The 11,387-nt window shown below is 36.6% G+C and overlaps 1 long non-coding RNA gene across 1 annotated transcript; it reads left to right on the top strand.

The window, feature by feature from the left end:
• On the top strand, nucleotides 1-8,877 carry LOC122773717. Its single transcript, XR_006360914.1, has 3 exons — nucleotides 1-374; nucleotides 6,211-6,342; nucleotides 8,353-8,877. It is a non-coding gene; the product is annotated as an uncharacterized LOC122773717 (long non-coding RNA).
• The last annotated feature ends 2,510 nt before the right edge of the window (nucleotides 8,878-11,387 follow it).

Genomic DNA, 11,387 nt, shown 5'->3' with positions numbered 1-11,387 from the left:
TCAAGGGGGAACGAACGGCAGCGGCAGCAGGAAGTAAACTGCTAAAATAAATTCTTCACATGAATTCCACAGTCACGACGCTTTGAAACATGTCGCGTAACTCGTTCGAACAACAAAACGTCGTTTATTTGGTCCGAATTTTCATACTTTTATACGTTTTGAGGTTTTGCTAGCTAAAATAAAATAAACTTCCGGTTCCGTGTCCCGCCTCCCAGTACGTTAACCTTGTCCAACCAATGAGATTCTAGGATCCAAAAAAGCGCGATTTCGAAGTTTAAATGGCTGTCGATCAAAGCCAATGGCGACAGAAGCGGAGACACCTAGGGGAGACCCATCAGGACCATTTGTCTACGAGACTGCAGTTGAACACACAGGTGAGTGCAGATGAAGCCGTTTCTGATCATAGATCGTTTTTGTGTTTGTTAAGACGTTTTACTCGCAGATCAGAGAAAACCGTGAGATGATTTCACCGTTTATAAAAACGAAAACCTGAAGCTAGCAAAGATCATCTATTGTGTCTTGTTTGGTGAGATGATTCACCCTGAGCGGACTTGAGATGCTGCACTTTAATTTGATATAGATGGATGTTGTATAGTTTTGAGTATGAATGAAAAAGACAACGTTCACTGAAAAATCAGTTGAATCTAACATGTTTTTATCATTTTATTGTCACGTTTTCTTTCTTTCTAACACTTTAAATGAATGGAGTTTGATTTTTCTTGTAAATGGAGTTTTGAGGCACCTGTCTGTTCAGTAAGTTTTCAGTATCTCTTCAGTACGTGTTTTCAGTACATGTTTTTATTGGGTCTACAGTTTGTTTTCAGTACGTGTTTTCAGTGTCTTCAGTGTGTTTTCAGTAGGGGTTTTCAGTGTGTTTTCAGTACTTTTGGGTACGTGTTTTTCAGTGGGACACGTAGTTTTTTACTCAAGGTTTTCAGTGTCTCTTCAGTACGTGTTTTCAGTACATGTTTTAAGTACATTTCAGTACATTTTAACTAAAGGTTTTCAGTGTGTCTTCAGTTTGTCTTCAGTATGTGTTTTCAGTACATGTTTTTCAGTGGGACGCGCAGATTTTAACAGAAGCTTTTCAGTGTGTATTCAGTATGTTTTTTTTCAGTGGGACACGTAGATTTTAACTAGAGGTTTTCAGTGTGTCTTCAGTACGTGTTTTCAGTGTGTATTCACTATGTGTCTTCAGTTTGTCTTCAGTACGTGTTTTCATTATGTGTTTCTCAGTGGGACGCGTAGATTTTAACAGAAGGTTTTCCGTGTGTATTCAGTATGTGTTTTTCTTTAGTGTGTATTCAGTATGTGTTTTTTTTCAGTGGGACACATAGATTTTAACAGAAGGTTGTCGGTGTGTATTCAGTACGTGTTTTCAGTGTCTGTTTTTCAGTGGGACACAGTTTTTACTGAAGGTTTTCAGTGTGTCTAAATGGGTGGAGTTTGAGTTTTCTTGTAAAAACTTTAAATGAATGGAGTTTTGAGGCACCTGTCTTTTCAGTGTGTTTTCAGTGGGTCTTCAGTACTGTTTTTATTGGGTCTACAGTTTGTTTTCAGTACGGGTTTTTATTCGGTCTACAGTTTGTTTTCAGTACGGGTTTTCGGTACGTGTTTTTCAGTGGGACACATAGTTTTTTACTGAAAGTTTTCAGTGTCTCTTCAGTACGTGTTTTCAGTACATGTTTTTATTGGGTCTACAGTTTGTTTTCAGTACGGGTTTTTATTGGTCTACAGTTTTTTTCAGTAGGGGTTTTCAGTGTGTTTTCAGTACGGGTTTTCGGTACATGTTTTTCAGTGGGACACAGTTTTTTACTGAAAGTTTTCAGTGTCTCTTCAGTACGGTTTTCAGTACGCGGTTTTATTGGGTCTACAGTTTGTTTTCAGTACGCGTTTTCAGTGTCTCTTCAGTACGCATTTTCAGTGTCTCTTCTGTACGTGTTTTCAGTACATGTTTTTATTGGGTCTACAGTTTGTTTTCAGTACGTGTTTTTAGTGTCTTCAGTGTGTTTTCAGTAGGGGTTTTCAGTGTGTTTTCAGTACTTGTTTTCAGTACGGGTTTTTGGTACGGGTTTTTGGTACGTGTTTTTCAGTGGGACACGTAGTTTTTTACTCAAGGTTTTCAGTGTGTCTTCAGTTTGTCTTCAGTATGTGTTTTCAGTACATGTTTTTCAGTGGGACATGTAGATTTTAACTAGAGGTTTTCAGTTTGTCTTCAGTACGTGTTTTCAGTTTGTTTTCATTATGTGTTTCTCAGCCGGACGCGTAGATTTTAACAGAAGTTTTTCAGTGTGTATTCAGTACATGTTTTTTTTTTTAGTGTGTATTCAGTACATGTTTTTTTTCAGTGGGACACGTAGATTTTAATAGAAGGTTGTCAGTGTGTATTCAGTATGTGTTTTCAGTGTCTGTTTTTCAGTGGGACACAGATTTTAACTGAAGGTTTTCAGTGTGTCTTCAGTATGTGTCTTCAGTACATGTTTTTCAGTGGGACACGTAGATTTTAACTGTGATGCGTTCAAATTCTTTCTAGATTAATCGAGTTATTTAGTTCATAAAATATCAGAAAATGTTGAAAAATGTTGATCAGTGTTTGTCAAACCTGGAAATGATGATGTTCATAATAATCAAAGGACCAATTAAAGGGAAAAACATTAACAGGTAAAGTCAAAATGGACACTTTAGCTGCCAACAACCAAGATAATGCAGATTATTCAAAATGAACAGGGATTTTTTTATCAGGATTTAAAGCAGAGTTCTCAAAGTTGCAGCTTTTTTCAGTGTCTGTTTTTTGTTATTTATACATTAATTTGCATCTTAATTGATTTTTATTATTTTCAACTACAGATCGTTTTGTATAAAAAAACGCTTACTTTGATTTTGATCTTGTGATTAAAATCAATCATCCTGTGTATTATGATTATGAATACTGCAACAGCGACATCATGGTGGAATATTTTCATACAGTTTTAATCTTGTTTCTCAAATTAATCTTATAGTGAAAACCTGTTTATTTGTCGTTTTAAAGACAGACTTCATGACCAGACTAAACGTTAATTGACCCTCAGATCGTTTGAGTGAAACCCGTGATTTAAACAACAATTATTCCATTATTTAATAATTTTCTTGATAATAAAAAAATCCATTCGTTACTGTGACTGTTTGTAATATGCAAAAAGATAGAAAACACATTTTTTATCAATGATTTCATTTATAAAAACTAATCAACCATATCTGTGTTGCGTCTGTCACCACAAGGTGGCAGCAGCTGCAAGTATTTACTTATTGGACTTAATGTGTTTTTGTTACCTGGTTCTTTTATCTCTGCGAACTCTGCTTTACTTTCATTAGATGTAAAATATAAAAAAATCGTATATCTATTTTATATCTTTTATGTTTGACTGGGTTAAGCGTTTCTCCATTAATGGAGAAAACAATCGACAGAAACTTGTAAAGACAATTGAAATGATGAGGAAAGTTTTTATTTCTAAGAGAATTTAGACATTTTGAGGCTTCAACACTAAATCAACATGTTATTGATTACTTCCTGATCAGTGAAGCTTGGTCTCATCAAAATTAAAATAAGTGCCTACTATTTTGATATTTTTATTATCAGTTTCAGTGTTTTAAAAGTAATTCAATCCAGTTTGTGTGTTTTCCAGCTTCATAAATGTGAATATTTTTTGGTTTCTTTGCTCCATAAAACAAAGAAATCATTAAAACTGAATAATTTCCAGCTTTGACAAAATTTAAACATTTTATAAACCAAACAACGCATCTTTTTAATCAGGACAATAATCAACAGTTGAATAGAAAATATTTGTTAGTTCCAGTCCTACTGTAAAAAAAAAAAAACAGAGGTTAAAAATGTCCTCTGTAGAGAAGAACATGCTCCTGACTGAAGACTGAAAAATAACAATTCCTTCATTGAGTTTATACTTAATAATTCATCTTCATCATTTTACACATGATACCTTTTCATATTAGTTTAAATGAGTGGTTATAATTTATGTAATATGTCATATGTTGGACGCCTCAGATGCGATATAATGTGTCATGTGTTGGACGCCTCAGATGCGATATAATGTGTCCCGCATTGGACGCATCAGATGTGTTATGTGTCCCGCATTGGACGCCTCGGATGTGTTATGTGTCCCGCGTTGGACGCCTCAGATGTGATATCCCACGTTGGACGCCTTACATGTGATATAATGTGTCCCGCATTGGACGCCTTACATGTGATATAATGTGTCCCGCATTGGACGCCTTACATGTGATATAATGTGTCCCGCGTTGGACGCCTTACATGTGTTGTTTATAATCTAAAGTATTATTGAGTTTTGTTTCAGTGTTCAAACAGCAGAGAGAAGCTTCACTGCTTTTGTCAAAGATTTACAGCTTAATGAGCTGCAGTGAGACGAGACATCGTCCATCACCTGCTCTGTCCTCAACCTTTACTGCACCTCCTGTCCACTCACTGTCCACACACAGGACGGAGACACATTATTTTCAGTTTCCCTTTTTTACTTTTCTTTTTATTCTTCTAGTCTTTATTCTTTAGTGTCTCTGTGTGTCTCTGTGTGTCTCTGTGGTCTCCTCTGAGGTCTGGATGTGGATCGTGGTGTGAGCAGCTCCTCCAGAGAAGAATGTGAACATTAACCCAGGTCTCTCACTGTCGTCGTCATAAATCATTCACCAGCGTCAGAACATCAGCATGACAACATCACTCTGTCAGGATTCATTCATTCATTCATTCAAGAAAAAAGAAAAAAAGCAGCTCATTTAAATACAGTGAATTTTAAAAGTCAATTTACAAGATTTAGTATTTTTTATTAACAAATACATTTGTGTTTAACTGTGTTTGTTACACATCAGTGTTTTACAAACACATTATTTAAAAGATAAATCAACATGAATCACAAGCTCTTTTTTTTTTTTTTTTGCCTCTTTTAAGTTCATTACATGTGAAAACTTTACACTTTTAATGTCAATGATTGTGACGCCTGTAGCAACACTAATATAATAACAACCAATAATGTAATAAAGGTTTTGAGCCAATAATGTAATAAGTTATTGGCCAAACATTTAAAAGAATCCTTTGAAAATGTAACAATTGCACCCAATAATGTTATTAGACTTAAATAAGACTGCATTTCTTTGAAATAAAATAAGGTCAGTGAGTGCAGATCAGTCAGATAAATATCAGATTCTGGTATTTAACTCTAATATAACAATATATTTATTTATATATATGTGTATATATATATATATATATATATGTGTATATATATTGTAATATGTAACCCGTTATTTTCCACAAGACGTAAAATTAGCACAACATTTAAATCCTCTAAATTCTCTTTTATGTTCATTGGACTAAAACAAGATACACTTTTATTGTCATTATAAACTTGGAAAGTGCCAAATCATGTAAAACACAAACACCTGTTACAATCATAAACACAGTGATCATTTAAAACCAGGCAGGTCGTAAACTGTAAATATAGAATAGGAAAATATATTAATGATAAAATGATCTGCATAAATGATAAATAAACACATTATTCTAAAGAATGGTGATTTGTGAGTTTCTGACTCTGCAGCAGAAAGTGTTTAGAGTCAGGGAATTAAACATAAATACAAATGTTTCAGTACATTCTGAGGACCTTTGTGTCTCTTTTTGTTTATTTTCATTTTAAAATGTGTAGATTTGCTGTATATACGTGTTAATTTTTATAACTTCTTGATATACTCAAGTAGTTCTATTTCTATTTACCTTCTGTTTGTCTTACTTTATTGTCTACACAGTTTTTCATATCCTAGTACAGCACGTTCTGCATTTGTCACTTGTTGACCTCTGAACTGTAACAAGTGAATTTTACCCAGTGTGGGATCAATAACGCCGTCTAATCTAACGACTCATTTCTACATTAATCCATTAGTTTGTTTCATAAAATGTGTAAAAAAAATATTGATCAGTGTTTGTTAATCACAAAATGATTCAGTATGAATGATTTCTTTGTTGCTGTTACAGTGTACGCTGATGACACTATTATATTTTACACTAATCTGTAGATTATTTTGAAACTCAAACTTTCACCGATTACACAAACTGATGAATCCATTATCAAAACAGTCGCAGATTAATATACTAATTGGTTAGTAAATGATTAATCATTGTAGCTCTTACGTGTCTGTGTGTCCCTGTAGGTGGCGCTGCAGGTACTGCACGTGTGTGATGACGATGACAACAACAACAACAGAAGCCTCCTTGATGCGAGCGGTTGATGGAAGACTCCGTCACAGCAGCTCCATACATGTGTATGTAGCTCCACAGAAAAGGTCGGTGTAAACCCAGGTCGCAGTGACCATTTAGCCCTCCTGACCTTTGACCCCTGCTGGGTAGTCCTATCCATTGAGCCTTTGGGCCTCAGCTGGAGTCGATGTCGTGTCCTTTCTTCTGTGGCTGCTAAACACACGGCCACATTCAGGACACACTGAGGACACAGCTTCCATCTTCTGTGTCTCTGGTCCCCGTGGGTCGCTCCCTCGTCACGTTGTCCTCGTGTCTCTGGTCCCCGCGTTGTCCTCGCGTCTCTGGTCCCCTTGTGTCACTCGCTCGCCACATTGTCCTCGTGTCTCCGGTCCCCGTGTTGTCCTCTACATTAACATTAAAAGATATAAAAAAGACACCAGAAACCAGAGTTAAAAGCCGAAGAGTAAAAGTGAGTTTTAAGAGGAGATTTGTCTCATTCCACAGTTTAGGTGCCAGAGTGCTGTTGTTTTGCCTTGTTTTCGACACAACAGGGAGAAGCTGATCTGCAGACCTCGCGCCTTAGAGGGAGGATTCAACTCTCAGAGGTCTGAGACATAATGTGGTGCCAAACCGTTCAACATTACAAACAACCAGTAACATTTTAAAATGAATCCTAAAATCGACAGAAGCCGGTGGAGAGTGATGTGGTCACGTCTACGTCGAGCGGCTGAATTTTGGACTAACTGTGAACACGGGGAGGACCTGTGGTTGACAGCAGCGTACAGCAGATTACAGCGGTCCAGACCAATAAAAGCATGAATCACACACTAAAAGCTTCTGAAATCAAACCAGTTCTATACTGGTTTGATTTCTGATAAAAAACTGGACTTAACGACAGAATGTATCCGTTTATGGAGTTTAAAATCAATGTCCATGTTAAAACCAAGGTTTTTGCAAAAGGTTGCAAGGGACCCAGACTGTGACGCAGATTTGAGTTTCATCGCCACATAAACACATTTACAAAAATCCGTCTGGACTTTTATTGTGGTAACGTTTCACTGAATGACGAGTGTGAGTGTGTGTGTTCAGGATCAGTAACTCCACCATCAGACTTAAATTAAAAGAGTTAACGATAAGAATAAAGTGAAACTGTAAAATGACAGTGAACTTTTTCGCCAAATATTCTTATATTGAATTAAAATGTTCTTGTTTTAAGCTTTAAATATTTAAAACTAGCTTCTCAGACTGTAATGTTCCTTTAAACGACTAAATTCACTGTCACAGTTTGCTGTTTGTGTAAATTCTCAGCTCTAAATATTTAAACTTCCTAAATTTTCTTTAGATTTTGTCCAGTTTAGTTTTTTGGTCTATTTTTACTGTTTTTAAGGAACATTACAATCTGAAAGTATTACAGAGCAAAATTTGCTTATGAAAATGGAAAGAATTTTGTTTGGAAAAAATTTTAATCTCAGAATATTTGGCTTTTTTATCTTGTACAGCTGTTTTTGTAACAAAGGCTGACGAGAAAAAAGCAAAATAGTCCTATTTATTTAAATTTTCTGGTATAAAGAAAAGAATCAGTTTAGAGTTAGGGTAAATATTTCTTATATGACGGAATTTCTTAGCTTATGATAAGTTCAACTTTCTTTAAGGAACATTACAGTCTGCAGATTTACAGCCAAGCTAAATTTAGCTAATTATTTTACTCAAAACAAGAAAATTTAAATCAGTTTAAGAATATGTGTCTGATTTATAGTGAGGCTGTTTTTGTTAAGCAGTAAAAAACAGACTTTCATATAATGAAAATCAGATTATCATAGACACGTAAAAGCAATGTAATGTAAAAACAATGAAGAAGATCCTGATTTAACTCGCGTCACAAAAGCACAACAATCACATTTATTGTCTCTAATTTGTCGGCAAATATAAACTGTGATTTGTGTGGAATAAAATCCTCTGACTTCTTTCATGGAGTCGTTTTGTATTGAAGCCTTGGTTCACAGTGTGAGGTGAAATGAGCTGTTTAGTGAGTTTAGTGTTGAGTTCCAGTCTCTCACAGATGTTAATGAGTCCGCCTGTGTTTCACTTTCTTTCAGACAAAAGAGTCAAAGAGCGGCGTCAGATCTTTGGAGGCTTCCTGCGTCTGAAAATCAAAGGCCTCATTCAAAACCAAATAGAGCAACATCAGTGGATTACAAGGCCGCTCTCAGCGGGGCGCCGTGGCGGAGGTCAGAGGTCAACACGGGGAGAGAAAACGGCAGAGTCAGGTGACCATGGAAAAAAACGCTCACTGAATGAGAAAAGTCTGATTTTTATTCAGAGGAACTTATTTACCTTCCTGTAATCTGTAGTCTGTGTTTCCACCGACCTCAAAGTTCAGTAAATAATCTGAGAACAGCCTGAACCTCACTGTCCGTCCACTTATTACATTAAATGACATGTCATTTAATTAGACGCTTTTCCACTATACAGTTCCAGCTCGACTCGACTCAGTTTGGCATCGTTTTCCATGACTGTAGTACCTCCTCAATGTGGGCGGAGTCACCTGCAGTGACGTGGTTTTCTTTCTGACTGAAAGTGAATCATTAGACTCAGTGGATTAAAAAGATTTGTTCACAGAATCGTTTGCTTCTCTAGTCTTGATGAGCTTCTTTACACTGCACTTTTCACCCATTCACTCATTCACGCATTCACACATTCACACACTGCAACATGTCTTTGCTCAAGGACACATGGAGACGTGCAGAGCCAGGAAAGACGACTCGCCCTACCACTGATCCACCTTGGCTCAATCCAGAAAATGACTTAAGCCATTTATTGATACTTAAATGTCGTAAACTTTAAGACTTTTACTTAAGTGATTTTATAACAAGTGACTTCACCTTCTACCAAAGTCATTTTCTGTCACATACTTTTACTCAAGTATAGGGATGTCCCGATTTTTCACTTCCGATACGATACCGATTTATTGCAGGCTTGAGTATTGGCCGATATCGATCCAATACGATATACACACGAATCATACATACTTTAATGACTTATTTTGTAGTGTGGAATGTTAGAATAGGCTTGATCAAATGATATTACTTAAACAGAGAACAATAGTCAGCAACAGGAAAGTACCAAGTGCTAATGGGGGTGTTTTCAGAGCACCCGTGTTTCACAGGTAACAGTGTGTCTTCAGAGAACACCCCCCTTGTTTTCACTATTTTGGATTAGCCCAACCCACACAGGGTAAGTGACTTGTCCCGCAGGTAAACCAAAAAAAGTTCTTGTTTAAAGGTGAGTTACAGACTTAAACAGCTGCTAAATGTGCTCCACCAATCAGTATTTTTCAGCACACAAGCCCCGCCCCTCTACAGTAGTCCAGATTAAGTTCTTGTTTCAATGAAAGTTTGGAGTCGAGGGAAAGTTTTTGCTTTTGAGCATGTCCTTAGTCAGACTAACAGACCTGGATCATGTGATTCATAGTCTGATTACTCCTACACTTAGTCAGACTAACAGACCTGGATCATGTGATTCATGTCTGATTACTCCTGCACTTAGTCAGACTAACAGACCTGGATCATGTGATTCATAGTCTGATTACTCCTACACTTAGTCAGAGTAACAGACCTGGATCATGTGATTCATAGTCTGATTACTCCTGCACTTAGTCAGACTAACAGAACTGGATCATGTGATTCATAGTCTGATTACAGAGCAGCTTTTAATACTCAGTAACACAGTGAATGTTTTCCCTCTGTTTATTATTTTATTCATTCTTATTTTATTGTTTTGTTGTAGATTTTATTCCTGCTTTTTATGTGAAGCACTTTGAGTAGCTTACAGGTCTTTTAAAATACTGAATAAATAAAGAAACATTTATTTACATTCAAGAGGTGGGGAAAAAAACCTAGTTTTAGTAATCAAAATAAACTTTTAAATTGATTACCAAAATAGTTGCAGATTAATTTAGTCACTGATTAATAATGTATTTTGATAAAGTTGGAACACACACACAACAGTGCAGGGCAGCAGTGCTAACCACTTGACCACCGGGTGAACGTCTTCATGTTAACTGAATATATATAAGTTATATCAAATAAAATAAAAGTGTCGTCACACAAAAATAAAACCACAACATTCTTTCATTTTTGGGAAAAAAGGAAACTTTTACTTGAAATATCAACATTTTCTCAAAAAGTATAAATAATGATTTAGGATTGATTTCAATTTTATACAAAAATAATACATTAGGAGGAAAAAAATTACGTCCTGACACAAACATGTGAGTGAGTGAGTGTGTGTGTAAGTGTGAGTAAGTGAGTGACTGAGTGAACGGCCTCTGATCAGATGGCAACAGTCACAACCAACATCATAACAACAACAATAATAATAATAATAATAATAATAATGACCTAATGAAGAAGAGGAGACTGGATCTGCCAGTGATGATGATGATGATGATGATGATGATGAAGGTGTGTGTGTAAGAGAGAGAGAGTCAGACTGAAGTTAAACACCTGAACATTTGACTGTAAAAATATAAAGAAATCATTCAAAATTCATATTTACCCACTCAGTGTAAGAAAGAGATTTATGTTTACACACTTTAATACCAGTGTGTGTGTGTGTGTCTGTGTCTGTCTGTCTGTCTGTCTGTCTCTCCCTCTGTAGATTCCTGCGGCCGCTGTCATAACTCTCTCCTCCTCCTCTTCCTCCTCCTCCTCCTCCTCCTCCTCTGAGCGAGGCCAGTGTTTGGTTTCTGAGTGTTTTCAGTCCTCAGTGGGGGGTCCTGCAGCAGGAGTTATGAACAATATTTGTCCTGTTTTTCTTCACATTCTCTGACAGGAAGTGGGAGGAGCGGCAGAAGGGGAGGGGGAGGAGGAGGGCGAGTCCCATTCCTGAAATTCACCTGAACCTGTGTGCAAACAAAAGCCAGAGGTTTCCATGGAGGAGAAGAGGGTGAGTCCTTCCTCCTCCTCCTCCTCCTCCTCAGATGTGGACACGTTGTTACACACAGATTCATCAACAACAGCTCTGGATAAAATAAAGAAAGCACTCAAAGCTTTTCTCAGATCAGCTGCTGCAGATGTTTCCATCTCAGTCTCACGTTCTCGTCTTACTCTATTTAATAAGTTCATTCTCT

This window comes from Solea senegalensis, linkage group LG8 (assembly GCF_019176455.1).
Source record: "Solea senegalensis isolate Sse05_10M linkage group LG8, IFAPA_SoseM_1, whole genome shotgun sequence".
Classification (NCBI taxonomy): Eukaryota; Metazoa; Chordata; class Actinopteri; order Pleuronectiformes; family Soleidae; genus Solea; species Solea senegalensis.
Note: the sequence above shows the minus strand (reverse complement) of the source record. Positions and strands in the feature narration are given on the sequence as shown.